Below are 13,383 nucleotides of genomic sequence, written 5' to 3' on the forward strand. Positions count from 1 at the left end.
CAGTCTGGAGGGGAGGTGCACAGGCTCCCACCCTGCAGGGCACCTGGTGAAAATGTGTCTGCACAGTTACTACTGCAAACAGTTCTTCAGGACCAGTTATTATCATAGGAATTAATGTTTAATGGTCAATCCATAAATAAGATGAGAATTGCAATTGAAGAACAATCCCAGAGAGAAGATCATGGATTTAAAGCTTGATTTCAAATCAGTCTAATGATACACTTACTACTATGTGTTTAAACTGTGACTTTTACCACGGTAGTCAAGGAAGAGGCTGTTTTATGGGCAGTCTCAGCTACAATTTATTTTGTTGGTTTTACAGGAAATTTAATGTTTTGTTTTTAAGTTTGCCTTGCAATGTCAAGACACTGATCCAGAAGCTCCAGGGAAGGCAAACTTGTGTTGCAAAGCTCCACACAGATGCTTGCATTTTTAATCATAAATTAGAAAAGTCAGTAAGAAGCACCCAACACTTGCAAGGACGCTGGAGCCATCCCTCATCTATGCAGACATTTAGTTCCAATGTCTGTGGGTCACGGAAGAACCAGGAGGGTTCCAGAACTGCAGCATGCAGTTAGTACCTTAAAGAAGGACCCCAGACGGCTCTGCATGGAAGGTGGCGTGTGGGAAAAACCTATTTTTGCCGTGAACTCTTCAGCTTGCCCACATTCATCCAGAGATATGACAAAAGTAGGTATTTACATGCCCGTTTGGCCTTGGCCTAGCCTCCCGAGGTGACTCCACCCAGTATCCTGGTTTGTTTCCTCCTCCACAAGCCAGAGTTTCCTAAGCTTTTTTCCAGTTTTAAGCATTCCATATACATGTTTTTATTTTAAGCCAGCATGATCCTTTCTGAGAGAAAGTAAACACAAACCATTAATTAGTTGACCCTCATTATTTGCAGATTCTGTATTTGTGAATTTTTCCACTTTTTAATTTTGATTTCCTTAAAACTTCTGAAACTCATTTGGCCTCTTTCAGTGAAGATCTGAAAATACAGGACTAGAATTGGGGAGAAACACCTGACCTCCTGGGCAGGATGGTTTGGCCCAGAGGGTGGACTCAGAGGTTGTCTGCCCTATGCTCCTTCTCAGGGTAATACTGTTTTTGGCTCTCACCACAGCGGGGCCCTGAGCTGCCTAGGGGATGGTCCACTCTCCTTCTGCAGAGCCTCAGCTTCCCTTCCCTTTGTCAGGGGGTGGAGATTAAACCAGGAGCCTCTCTTCCTCCTAAACCCTCCTCAGCTGCCTCTCCTTGAGCTCTGTGCAGTATTGTCCGTCACTTAAGGAGAAGATGAGCCAAGCTTAGGAAGGGAGGTTGGACAGCAGCCTCCCTTTCCTCAGTGGAAAGTTGGCCCAAAGGCTTCCTTTGGCTGTAACAAGGCACTGCGTACACTGCAGTGGGGAGTGGGACCAACAGCAACTGGGGAGGAACTGACAGCACTCAGGGAGGATGGGGTCCAAGAGATGAGGCCATGAGGGTCCTACTTCCCCTTGGAGTGAGAAGCTGGGTGTGGGCCCACCCGCAGGGGTCACCATCCCTGTCTGGAGCCTGGGCCTAGGTGAGCTGGCGTAGCTGTCTCATGCACATTTCCTTCTCCCATCCTTGGCTCTCAGCTGGCCAGGAGCCAAAGCCTGGCCAGCTAGGAGTGGCACCCCGCCCAGGGGGGCAGGAGGGTGGGGTGATACCAGGGAAGATGGTGATACCATTCTCTGCTGGTCTGCAGAGAACTTGGGGTGCCACAACTCCTGTCCTTCCAAGAGAAATTCTGTGTCTGACCCAGCTTCCTCAGCCTTCCCAGAGTCCAGAGCTGGACCCAAGTTTCCCTGGGTGGTGCATTAAGAACAGGGCCCTTGGTGTCCGGTGGGGCGTTGGGCCACTCAAAGCCAGCAGCAGATGGGCCGAAGGGAGCCCCGTGGCTGTGCACATCCTGTGCCCTTCCCAGCTAGTCCTTGGAGTGCTCTGATGAGCATGTGGTCCCTCTCGCATGGAGGGAGGAAGCAGTGGAGGTGGAGATGGGAGAGCACAGGAAACTAGTGTAGTATGCCCCCACAAAGGATGTGTGTGCCTTGCTTATTTGAGAAACACAGGTGGGAGGTTTTAGCGCTGTGAAGCCACTTTGGCTAATGAATTTCTTTACCGCTGTGCCTTTTCAGAGGGACCATGTGGACCCTGCATTCACTAGGGTTCCTCAGGTCCCAGGACAGGGAAGTGACATCCTAGTGTTCATGCCAAAGTCCCACATCCTGGGAAACTCCTCCCTGGGGTGTGAAAGGTCCAGGGTCTGTGACTGAAGCAGAAGACTGGGAGAAGAGTAAAAAGTTCATATGGTGGCCCCAAAACTTGATGAAAGCAGTACTGTTTGGTGTCCACTGGATAGGGCACAGATTGCTGGTCTTCCATAGTTACTGGGTGCTGTGACCTGTGACTCACACTGGTGGGCCACTCAGATGGAGTGATGTAGTCCAAGGACTGCTGTGCTCTGTGCTGAGGTGGTACTAGTTAACTGTTGCATGGGGAGTGCACAGAGTATGAAAAACTAGTACCAGTACAACCTGGCTGTCACCAATAGGAAGGCTTCAACATCAGATGGAAGGACCACACACCTGGATGGGAAGCCAGAGCCCACACAGAGCACAGGTATCACACGCTGGATCTGGAGTGGGCAAGGAGCAAGGGTTGACCAGACACGTGGAGACCAAACTCAAGTCCCTCTGAGACGACAACACTTCTGCCCCAGACACAGGTTTCCATCTCCCTAAGGGACACCAACGTGCAGCTGACAGTAGTGGCTGCTAAGTATCTTTGGCACACCACCCAAACGAGCACCATTCCCTCAACCGCCGTGGCTGAGAATACTCACATTTCCTACTTCAGATGTTGCAACTAACGTACTGTGGGCGGTAGAGGGGAAAGTCTGGAGCAGACAGCCTCAGATCCACCCTTGCCCAGGGCTGCACAGCTTCTTTGGCAGCTACTGCCCGACGACAGAACAGAACATGGCTGACCTCGGCTATTAGGAAGCAGAATTCCTTGTCCTGCCACAGGGCACCCTGGTCCAGGCTCCCAACCCACCCAGATCCTCTCACACACCCATGCACACACACTCACACCCCAACCCCTTCACGTGCACATAGGTCCCACACCCAAATCCATATACATACTCATGCACACATTCATTCACATCCACACACTCACACAAATCCTAAAACCACATGCGCACACACATATACACACACCCATGCACATACACACTCATGCACACTGAAACCTACACACATAGCCATACACACACACCTCTAAATCCACCCACATACCCTCCATCACACACACCTGACCCCACACCCAATACACACACACACACACACACACACACACACTCACGTACACACACCATTGTCCCGTGATGTGTCTTCACCCAGGCTCAGGAACACTGACAGCAACAGCACCAAGGAAGCCTGGTGGGCTACAAGTCAGAATACTCTCTCCCACTGGCTCCTCTGCCCTAGAGCCAGGCTAGCCCTCTCTCTTCCACCCCACAAGGCTGTTCCTGCTGCACCCTTGGACACCCCAGGCATGCATCCCCTGACCAAACCCAGCTCTGGAATCGGGAGGGAGAGAGGCCAGCCCTGGGCAGGGCTCCTGGTTAGTATCCTGTGCAAACCCTGGTGACCAAGGCCTGAGGAGCTGAAGGTTAGGGATTGAGGAGGCCAGGGGTCTGGTCAGAAAGTGAGATCCTAAGGATCTATCGTACAGCACAGGAAACTCTGCTCAATGTTATGTAGCAGCCTGGATGGGAGGGGAGTTTGGGGGAGAATGGATACATGTATACATATGGCTGAGCTGCCTGGCTGTGCACCTGAAACTATCACAACGCTGTTAATCGGCAATATTCCAATGTAAAATTAAAAGTTTTAAAAAAAACAGGTGGGACGCTCATCAAGGAGCAGGGAGCCTCCCGTGGTCTGCTGATGTCTGCCCAAGCTGAGGGCAGCCTACGTGCAGAAACACTTGTCCGGAAGGCTCCACGGTGTGTGCAGGTACCACTGTATCAGCTCAGTTATTGTTTTCAGAACACCCATCAGGGTTTCACCGTCTCCCTCTCTAGGCTTGGTGCCTGGAGGGTGTGGGTCCTTTGCTCCCCCCACCCTGACGCTTTACCAAAGACAAGCAGCTCATCACAGTCCACCCCTTCCCACCTTCCATACACCCCAGATTCCAGCTGCTGGGAGATGCCACCTGAGCTCTGCACCAGCTGCACCCTGCCCCTTCCATCGCCTGTCCCCTCCACTTGGATGCCCTCCCCCTGCCCGTGTCCAAATTCCCTGCCATCTGACCATTGCCCAGCCCACTTCTGCCTCGCTGTGGCTATAAGCTCACTCTCACATCTTCCCAGGGGTCCTGAAGCGGGGGTCCAGGCAAGCCCACACTCAGAGGTGAGTGTGCTCAACAAATGAATGAGCAAAATACTTCCCGCACAAAATTTTATCTTGATCCTTTAGCACTGTACAGATAGCAGGACTGTATTAAAATAGGCCTCAATCTGTATCTCATTTTTATCAGACTCTGAACATAAGGAAAGAATTAAGCTTTGAAGGAGGTATCATTTCCAAATCCAAGCAGACTTTTGTTTTGGAACTTTCTCCCTTGAAAATTACTGAAAGCCAATACTGACAGGCATGCTTTACTTCTGAAATTGCAGAGTAATTTATTTATTTATTCAGGCCATGTGCTCGCTGGGATGGCATCTGGAGATAAACATCTGCTTTTGGTGAGAGTCTGCGATTTAGTCATGCCAAGCACACAGCAACTTCAGTCATACAAATGCACAAAATGTCCGGCCCTCTTTCTAAAATAAGAGACTGGTCAGAGGCGGATGCCAAGTGTGGAGTCCTTCCACAGGGACCGCCGACACCCTCCTGCAGGACTGTGCTTGTCCCAAGCAATGGGGCCTTCTTCTTTACAGGAAGGGGCCTTAGGAACGCCCACCCCTCCCTCTCCCCAGGACGCTGCCCAGGCCCTCTGCTTTCTGCTTCCTCACTCCCACCACCCATGCTCACCACTCCCCTGCTCAGAGACACACCCAAGCTGGAGGCTGAGGTTTAGGGCAATAAAAATAGCTTTTCTCAGCGGCATACACATCAGGAGCCCTCCCCTATGCCATCCAACTGGACTTCATGTAGCCATGACCCTAAATGGGGTTTGATGCCAACTGTGTGCCAGGAATGCCCTTATGGGTATAAATGTGCCCACTTGACCCCTGGCAGGCCCCACTGGAAGGGTGGAGGAACCCAGCTGCACGTGGGTATAGGTGATGCACCTAGACCCTAATGGGGGCTGCAGTATCACCTCTGGGCCTGCTTAGGGCTCACCCTGAATGCCAGCATGCTGCAGCCACCTGCCTTATCTCCCCAGGGGGAGTGGGGGCCAAAGCCAGAGAGCACAGACTGGGGCCTTGTCTCTGCTTCCTCTGCCAAGCACCCTCCTACAGGTGGGTCCCTCCCCACGGGGTTCCTGCAGCCCTGGTGCAAAGAGGAGAGCAAAGACGGTAGTCCCAAGGGGCTGCCACCTGGAGAATCTGCATCTCTGTCTCCCAGAGAATCACTCCATGGCAATTTCCAGAAAGGTTCCCAGGCACTGGACAGGTGAGCTCTGTTCCGTGCAGTCAGTCAATTCATCACAAGATCTGTCAACAGCACTGAGAACTTCACCCAGAACTTCAGACGCCCTGGCTAGTTCTCCCCATTCTGTTTCAATCAGAGGGAGCCTCCTAGTGCCCTGGGTGCTATCAGAAGATCCCTGCCCCACTTTGGGCCTCGGCCCCTCTCTCCATGGATGCTGAGCCCTTCCAAGGCAGGGACTGCCTCTCTTCCCTCCCAGAAGCTGAGGGGTGTTTGTTGAGGATGTTGAACAAAGTGCTGATCTCAGTGCTGACCAGGAGGGCCAGACTTGTCTCAGGCCCAAACACGAGCAATTTGAGTTAGTGACCCTCTTGTAACAAGCAGGTAGGAAGGCGGGTTTTTGAACCACAGCATTACATGATGTTACATGATGGACAGTCCCTGTGGCAGTTTCTCCAAAAGAAGTACAGTCACTGTTCGAGAGTGCCCTGGTTCCTGGAACACCTCCAGTGATAGGAGCTCACCACCTGTGCTCGATGACTGTCAGAAATGCTTGATGTCTACTGCACTGAAATGCTGTGGGAAGGAACTAAATTCAAGGGGATCCCGCTTTCAAACAGACAAGGTTCAAGCCCCAGAGGGCAGGGGGCTCTGGACTTGCTCTCCAATCAGGCACAGCCAGTTTCCCATCAGAAACACTGTCTCGCCAATCCATCCACAGCACGCAGAGCGCTGAGGGACCCCACATGGAGCAGAGTGAGCTCCGTAGAGGCCTCACCCCTCAGGCCTGCATCTCTTCCTGCTCTCCCTTTGCACTGCCCTTCTCTTGGTGTGAGCTGTACCCACAAACAGCAGCAAACCACGATGTCCCCTCTCAGACCCTTACTAACACCCCTGGTCACTGGCAACTGGGCAGTGCCCTACTCGCTATATGGGGATCCTGGGCCCACAGTTACCTCCTGTCTGTCCTGACTTTATTGCTGGAAACACTGTGCACCACAATAGAAACCATTAAACTAAAAACATGCCGAACATGTGGAACAAATAGGAACATTTCTGTGGATGGGGCAGGTGTCCAGCTGGCCATTTTCATTGGAAGTCCCCAGCTGTACCTCCCTGGCCCGCTGCAGGTTCTGGTCTGGCTGTCACCCCGAAAACAGCCTGCTAGAACCATAGCAAGAGGTTCCTTTTGAGACGACAAAGGCACCTGGTCACGTCGCCCTCCAGGCCAAGAGGGTGAGGGGGTTTCTTCCCCACAGCTGCAGCCCTCATGATTGGCTTCATTGTGCTCCTTCCGTCTCCTCAAACGCGTGAAGGAGAGGAAGGGGACTTCTCCCAGGCCCTCGGCACTAACAGCCTCCTGGAACAGGAGTGGCTTCATAAAGCCCTTTCTTCACTCTCTCCTAGCTCCTGAAGCCAGTGTGAGGACATCTCACAGCCGTCAGGGGTGGGGGCGTCTCACAGAGAAGCAGAGAGGAAGTAAGCCTGGGCCAGGGGCTCTGCCTAGTTGTGACAGTGAATCTTCAGAATCCACCTGTTATAGGTGCAGAAATGAATCTTCAAAGGTGGGAGGTAACTTACTGAAGTCCTACAGTCAGCAAGGAGAGCCAGCACTGTGGGTCGATGCGTCTACTCCTTGTGGGTGAGGAATGAGGGCCGGGCCACAGCTTTCCTGGATACTGGAAACAGAGAGGGGCAGATCCTAAGATACCCTCAAAATTCCTGCCCTGGTGTACACACAGCCTCTCCCAGTTATTTGATCAAACACTAAAAAGGTGCTGTTGCAAAGGGATTTTGCAGATATATAGAATCAAAGTCCCAGATCAGTGGACCTTAAGATAGGAAGGTATCCAGGTGGGCCTGACCTAATCACATGACTTCCTTTAAAAGTAGTTTTCTCCAGCTGGTTGCAAAGGGAGAGTCCTAGGCTCACAGCATGAGAAGGATTTGGCCTCTGCTGCTAGTGTGAAGATGGAGGGGCCATGTGGCAAGGAACATGGGTGACCTCCAAGGGCTCAGAGCGGCCCAGCTGACAGCCAGAAAGGAAATGAGGACCTCAGTCTCACTGCTGCAAGGAGCTGAATTCTGCCAACAACCTGGATGAGCTTGGAGCCCCAGATGAGCCCAGATGAGGACGCAGCCCAGCCAACACCCTGATTTCAGAATTCTGGCCTCCGAAACTATGAGAGTAACTTTCTGTTGTTTCAAGCCACCCAGTTCGTAACACTTTGTTATGGTCCCGGGAAACAAATACAGATTCTATTACCCAGGAGTGGGGTGCCACTGCAACAAATACCTAAAAATAAGGAAGTGGCTTTAGAATTAGGTAATGCCTTGAAAAGTTTTGAGACACGTGATAGAAAAAGCCTAAACTGCCTTGAATAGACTATTAGTAGAAATATGGATGTTAAAAACTCTGCCAGTGAGTGCTCAGAAGGAAATGAGTAACATGTTATTGGAAACTGGAGGAAACTTATTATAAAGTGGCAGAGAACTCAGCTGAACTGTATTCTACTGTTGGGTGGAAAGCACAACTTGTAAATGAACATGAAGAGATAGATTTCTAAGCAAAGTTTTGAAGGTGTAGCCTGGTACCTCCTGGCTGTTTGTAGTAACATTTTAGAGGGAAGAGATAAATTGAGGAAGGAACTAACAGAAATGATGAGCACCTGATGGTTTGGGAAATTCTCAGCCTGTTCAGATAGCAAAAGAGGCTAAAATTAGGAGATTCATGGTTGGGAAAGTGTGCACTGGTGAGAAAGCCAACAGTGTGGCTGAAGAGATTAAGGGTGTGACCTCATGGATGCACTCAACCATCTCAGCAGAAGCCAGGAATAGAGATGGTGTTACCAAGGAAGGATCTATGGAGGATCTTCTTGTCTGTGGTGTGGATCCCCATGACAAACACAGGCAACCCACAAGTTTTTTGAGAATGTTAATCAGCAGAAACACTGACAGCTTAAACTGAAAGGGATGGAGCGAAAAAAGGGCTGTTGGACTTCTGAAATTCTACAGGCAGCAAACAGGCTGATAGAAATACTGAGCTGTTGACATGTTCTATCCTTCAAGAAAAAGGAAGAATGACTCCAAGAATGGAGTTGGGCCCAGAGGGCAAAGCCTTGAATCACAGAGGATTATTCTCAGGTCTTGAAACTGAAAGGACTTTGCTGGATTTTAGTATTGCTTGGGACTGGAGACTGCTTTCATTCCTTCCTTTACCTCCCCCTCTCCTTCCCTCCTTTCCCTGTTTTTTTTTTTTTAAGTAGTCTTTCTTTCTTAGAGCAGATTTATGCAGCAAAATTGAGTGCAAGGTATAGAGATGGTACTCCCTGTCCCTACATACACAGAGTGTCTCCCACTACCAAAATCCCACAACAGAAGGGTACATATGTTATAATCGATAAGCTTACACTGACACATCATTATCACCCAAAGACCATAGTTTACATTAGGGTTCACTCTTGGTGTTATATTCTATGGGTTTTGACAAATATAACCATTATTATGTTTGTATCATACAGAGTAGTTTCACTGCCCTAAAAACCCTCTGTGCTCTGCCTATCCATCCCTTTCTCCCTGAAATCCCTGGAAACCATTGGTCTTCTTACTGTCTCCACAGTCTTGACTTTTCCAGAACATCATATTGTTGGAATCGTATAGTATGTAGCCTTCTCATATTGTTTTCTTTCACTTAGTAATACACATTTAAGGGTCTTCCATGTCTTTTCATGACTCAATAGCTCATTTCTTTTTAGTGCTAACATTCCATTGTCTAGATGCTCCACAGTTTGTTCATTCAGTCCTTTGGATATCAGGTATGTCTTTTGCAAATATTTTCTCCCATTCTGTGGCTTGACTTGTCATTCTCTTGACAGTTATCTTTCACAGAGCAGACAATTTAAATTTTAATGAAGTCCAACTTATCAGTTATTTCTTCCATGGATCATGACTTTGGTGTTGTATCTAAAAGGCAACACTATACCCAAGGTCATCTAGGTTTTCTCCTATGTTATCTTCTAGGTATAGTTTCATGTTTTACATTTAGGCCTATGATCCATTTTGAGTTAATTTTTGTGAAGGATGTAAGGTATGTGCCTAGATTCATATTTTTTATTTTTTGCATGTGGATGTCCAGTTGTTCCAGCACCATTTGTTGAAAAGACTATATTTGCTCCATTGTATTGCCTTTGCCCTTTTATCAAAGATCCATTGACTATATTCATGTGAGTCTACTTCTGGGCTCTCTATTCTGTTTCACTTGTCTATTTTTTCACCAATACCACACTGTCTTGATTACTATAGCATTATAGTAGTCTTGAAGTCAGGTTATGCTCTGACTCTGTTCTTCTCATTCAATATTAAGTCACCTATTCTGAGTCTTTTGCCTCTCCAGATAAACTTTAGAATCAGTTTGTTGACATCCACACAATGATTTACTGGGATTTTGATTGGAATTGCATTGAATTTATAGATCTAGTTGGGAAATACTGACATCTTGACAATATTGAGTCTTCCTATCCATGAACATAGAATATCTATTTAGCTCTTCTTTGATTTCTTTCATTAGTATTTTGTAGTTTTTCTCATAGAGATCTTGTACATATTTTGTTAGATTTCTACCTAAGTATTTCATTTGGAGGGGTGCTAATGCAAATGACATTGTTTTTAATTTCAAATTACACATGTTCATCAACAGTATATAGGAAAGTGACTTTTGTATATTAACATTGTATCCTGCAAATTTGCTATAACGGTTTATTAGTTCCAGCAGGTTGTTTGGGTTTTTTTGGTCAACTCTATCAGATTTTCTACATAGACAATCATATTCTCTGCAAGCATAAAGTTTTATTTTTTCCTTCCCAATCAGTATACTTTTCTTTTTTTATTATTTTATTGCATTAGCTTTCAGTACAATGTTGAAAAGGAAGGGTGAGAAGGAACACCTTTGTCTTGTTCCTGATTCTAGCAGGAAAACATCTAGTTTTTCACCATTATGATATTTGCTGTAGATTTTTTTGTAGATGTTCCTTATGAAGTTGAGCAATCTCCCCTCTGTTCCTAGTTTGCTGTTTTTATCATGAATGAGTATTGGATTTTATCATATGCTTTTTCTATATCTATTGATATGATCATGTGATTTTCCTTCTTTAGTCTGTTGATGTGATGGACTATATTGATTGTTTTTTGAATGTTAAACTAGCCTTGCAAACATGGGATAAATCCCACTTGGTCATTGTGTGTAATCATTTTATGCATTGTTGATTTGGTTTGCTAATATTTTGTTGAGGGTTTTTGCATCTATGGTCATGAGAAATATTGGTCTGTAGTTTTCTTGTAATGCCTTTGTCTGATTTTGTATTAAGGAAATGCTGGCCTCCTAGAATGAGTTAGGAGGTTTGCCCTGTGAACTCACTTCTTTAATGGATCCAAGAAGGGTTGTTCATTTTCAGTCTGTTCAGTTTTTAAATTGTTGTTAAGATGGAGTGGCGACTTCCCAGCTCCTCACATGCCAGACAGGAAACAAGCAACTCTGGTGACCCTTCCTAACTTCTACTCCCCCTCTCCTCCCCCAACCTTTTGGAGTAGGAACAGTCTGTCATGTATCACATGCTTGTCCCACCACTGTATTTTGGAAGCAGATAATTTGTTTTCTGGTTTCACAGATCAGAGATGGAGAGGAATTTTGCCCCAGATGGACCATACCAAGAGTCTCACCAATACTGGATTTAGATGATTCAGATGATGAGATCAGAGCTGATGATATTTAGATGAGATTTTGGATGAAGAGCTGTTATATAATGGGTTGAGACTTTTGGAGATGTTGGGATGGAGTGAATGTATTTTGTATGCGGGATGAATGTGAATTTAGGAGGAACAGCAGGCAGACTATAATAGGCTGAACTGTTGCCCTCAAAAGATATGTCCAATCCTAATTCCAGGAACCTGTAAATATGACCTACTTGGAAAATGTGTCTCTACATATGCAGTTAGGTTAAGAATCTTAAGATGAGCAGATCATGCGGGATTGCCCGGTGGATGCTAAATCCACTGACAAGTGTCCTTATAGGAAAGAGGCAGTGGGAATTTTGAGACAGACACAAAGAAGAGGAAGAGGTAATGCGAAGATGCAGTGGAAATGGAGAGACGTAGCCTCAGAAAGTGGAAAGGTGAAAGAATTCTCCCCTAGAGCCTCTGAGGAGAGCAGGGCCCTGCCGACACCTTGATTTCAGAATTCTGACCTCCAGAATTGTGAGAGCTTAAATTCTGGTGTTTCAAGACACCCAGTTCATGGTATTTTGTTATAGCAGCCCCAGGAAGATCATACACCTCCATCTGCTCTTTTGTACAGTTTGCAGCCAGGCCAGGTGAGGGGGAGACCCTACTCCATGCTGTAAGGTCTGGTAAGAGTGAAGGGCTGGGTGATGGGGAGAACCCACCCATGCTGAAGTCTGTGGACCCTGAGGGCAGAGTAACACGGAGACCCCACCCATGATGATGTTCCTGTGCTGGGCAGTGTGACAAGGGAGAGCTAAGCAAGCAAGAGTGGGTGGAGCTGTGAGCAGCCTCAGGCTAGCTTATGATGCCAAGAGGGCAGAGTGCTTACTTCATAGGACCCAGAGGTCAGAGTGGGCTTGAACAAGATGCAATGGTGTCTTTCCTCATGACCGCACACTCCAGCAAGCACACAGAGCGAGTGAGGCTCCAGGTTCAGGCACCTCCTGATTTGGGGTTAAGCTGGAGGGATCAGGACAGTGAGTGTCCCAGAGGGCATCTCACCGCCTCCCCAGCTACTGCTTCAACCCCTCTCTGTGACCCTCCTGCACCAAGGCAATGTCCTACATGAACAAGCCAATTAGTAAGAAAGGTGGTCTGAAAGTTTAGCAGGCAGTTACTGCTTCTGAAAAGAAACCAGTTTTCTATGAGATGGGGCATAAATGGGTGGGTTTGGATCTGTAAGTAACCCTGGCTCATCCAGACCACACCCACGACCTGGGACACTTTCCCTTCTCCCCACAGTCCCTCCTGTGGGTTTGCTCCTGTTGGGCAGTCAGGATCTCAGCAGCCCCCAGAGGCTTGAGTGCCGACCCTGGGTGGGAGTTAGGTGTTTGTTTCCTTGCCCATAAGAAAGGTAAACAGAGCTCCCCTCTGGGGAGCTTCTGTAAGCACTCAGAGCAAGGTAAGCACTCAGAGCAAGGCAAGCACACATGAGCAGACTTGAGTGTTTGATTCACAGATGACCCACTTACTGGGCACTTGGGAATGGGATCCCTGGCCTTGCCCTCTGACCCATCCCTATCATCTTCATTCCCATGCTGCGCATCTCAATGCTGCCATCACATTAGGAAACAGACTGCCCTCTAGAGCGTCATTTCCATTGGAAAATGCAGCGCAAGGTCCAAACAACTACACCCAAGGGACTTCACAAGGCTGTGCATTCTCTGTTTTTCCTCACCTTCCATGGTGTGGGAGCCCAATGGCTGCACCTCACCTCCCACCCCTTTCCAAGGCATCTGCCCTGAGCCTCTAAAAAACGGCCAGCCTCATTAATCTCTCAGCACCAGCTCCATGGGCCAGGCGTGGGAACAGAACAGCCACTGCTGATGGGTGGAAGCAGCCTAAGAGTGTGGAGGAAGAGGCATCCTGGGACACCTGTGAGGCCCTGACCCTCCTTCATGTACAGCTGGGTTTCTGCACCCTGCCCTTTACTCATTCTAGGAAACATGCCCTAGATCTCCCTAACCCTCCGACCTCCAGAAGGGAT

The 13,383-nt window shown here is 48.1% G+C and overlaps 1 protein-coding gene across 1 annotated transcript in view; it reads right to left on the minus strand.

Annotated features, from left to right (window-relative positions):
* Positions 1–7,075: 7,075 nt before the first annotated feature.
* SNAP47 (synaptosome associated protein 47) overlaps positions 7,076–13,383 on the minus strand; it is a 72,857-nt gene continuing 66,549 nt past the window's right edge. Inside the window, exon 5 of the mRNA XM_060008211.1 lies at positions 7,076–7,300. The gene's annotated coding sequence lies outside the window, so the exon portion shown is untranslated. The remainder of the gene's footprint in view (positions 7,301–13,383) is intronic.

The sequence above is a fragment of the Delphinus delphis genome, chromosome 3, assembly GCF_949987515.2.
Source record: "Delphinus delphis chromosome 3, mDelDel1.2, whole genome shotgun sequence".
Lineage (NCBI taxonomy): Eukaryota > Metazoa > Chordata > Mammalia > Artiodactyla > Delphinidae > Delphinus > Delphinus delphis.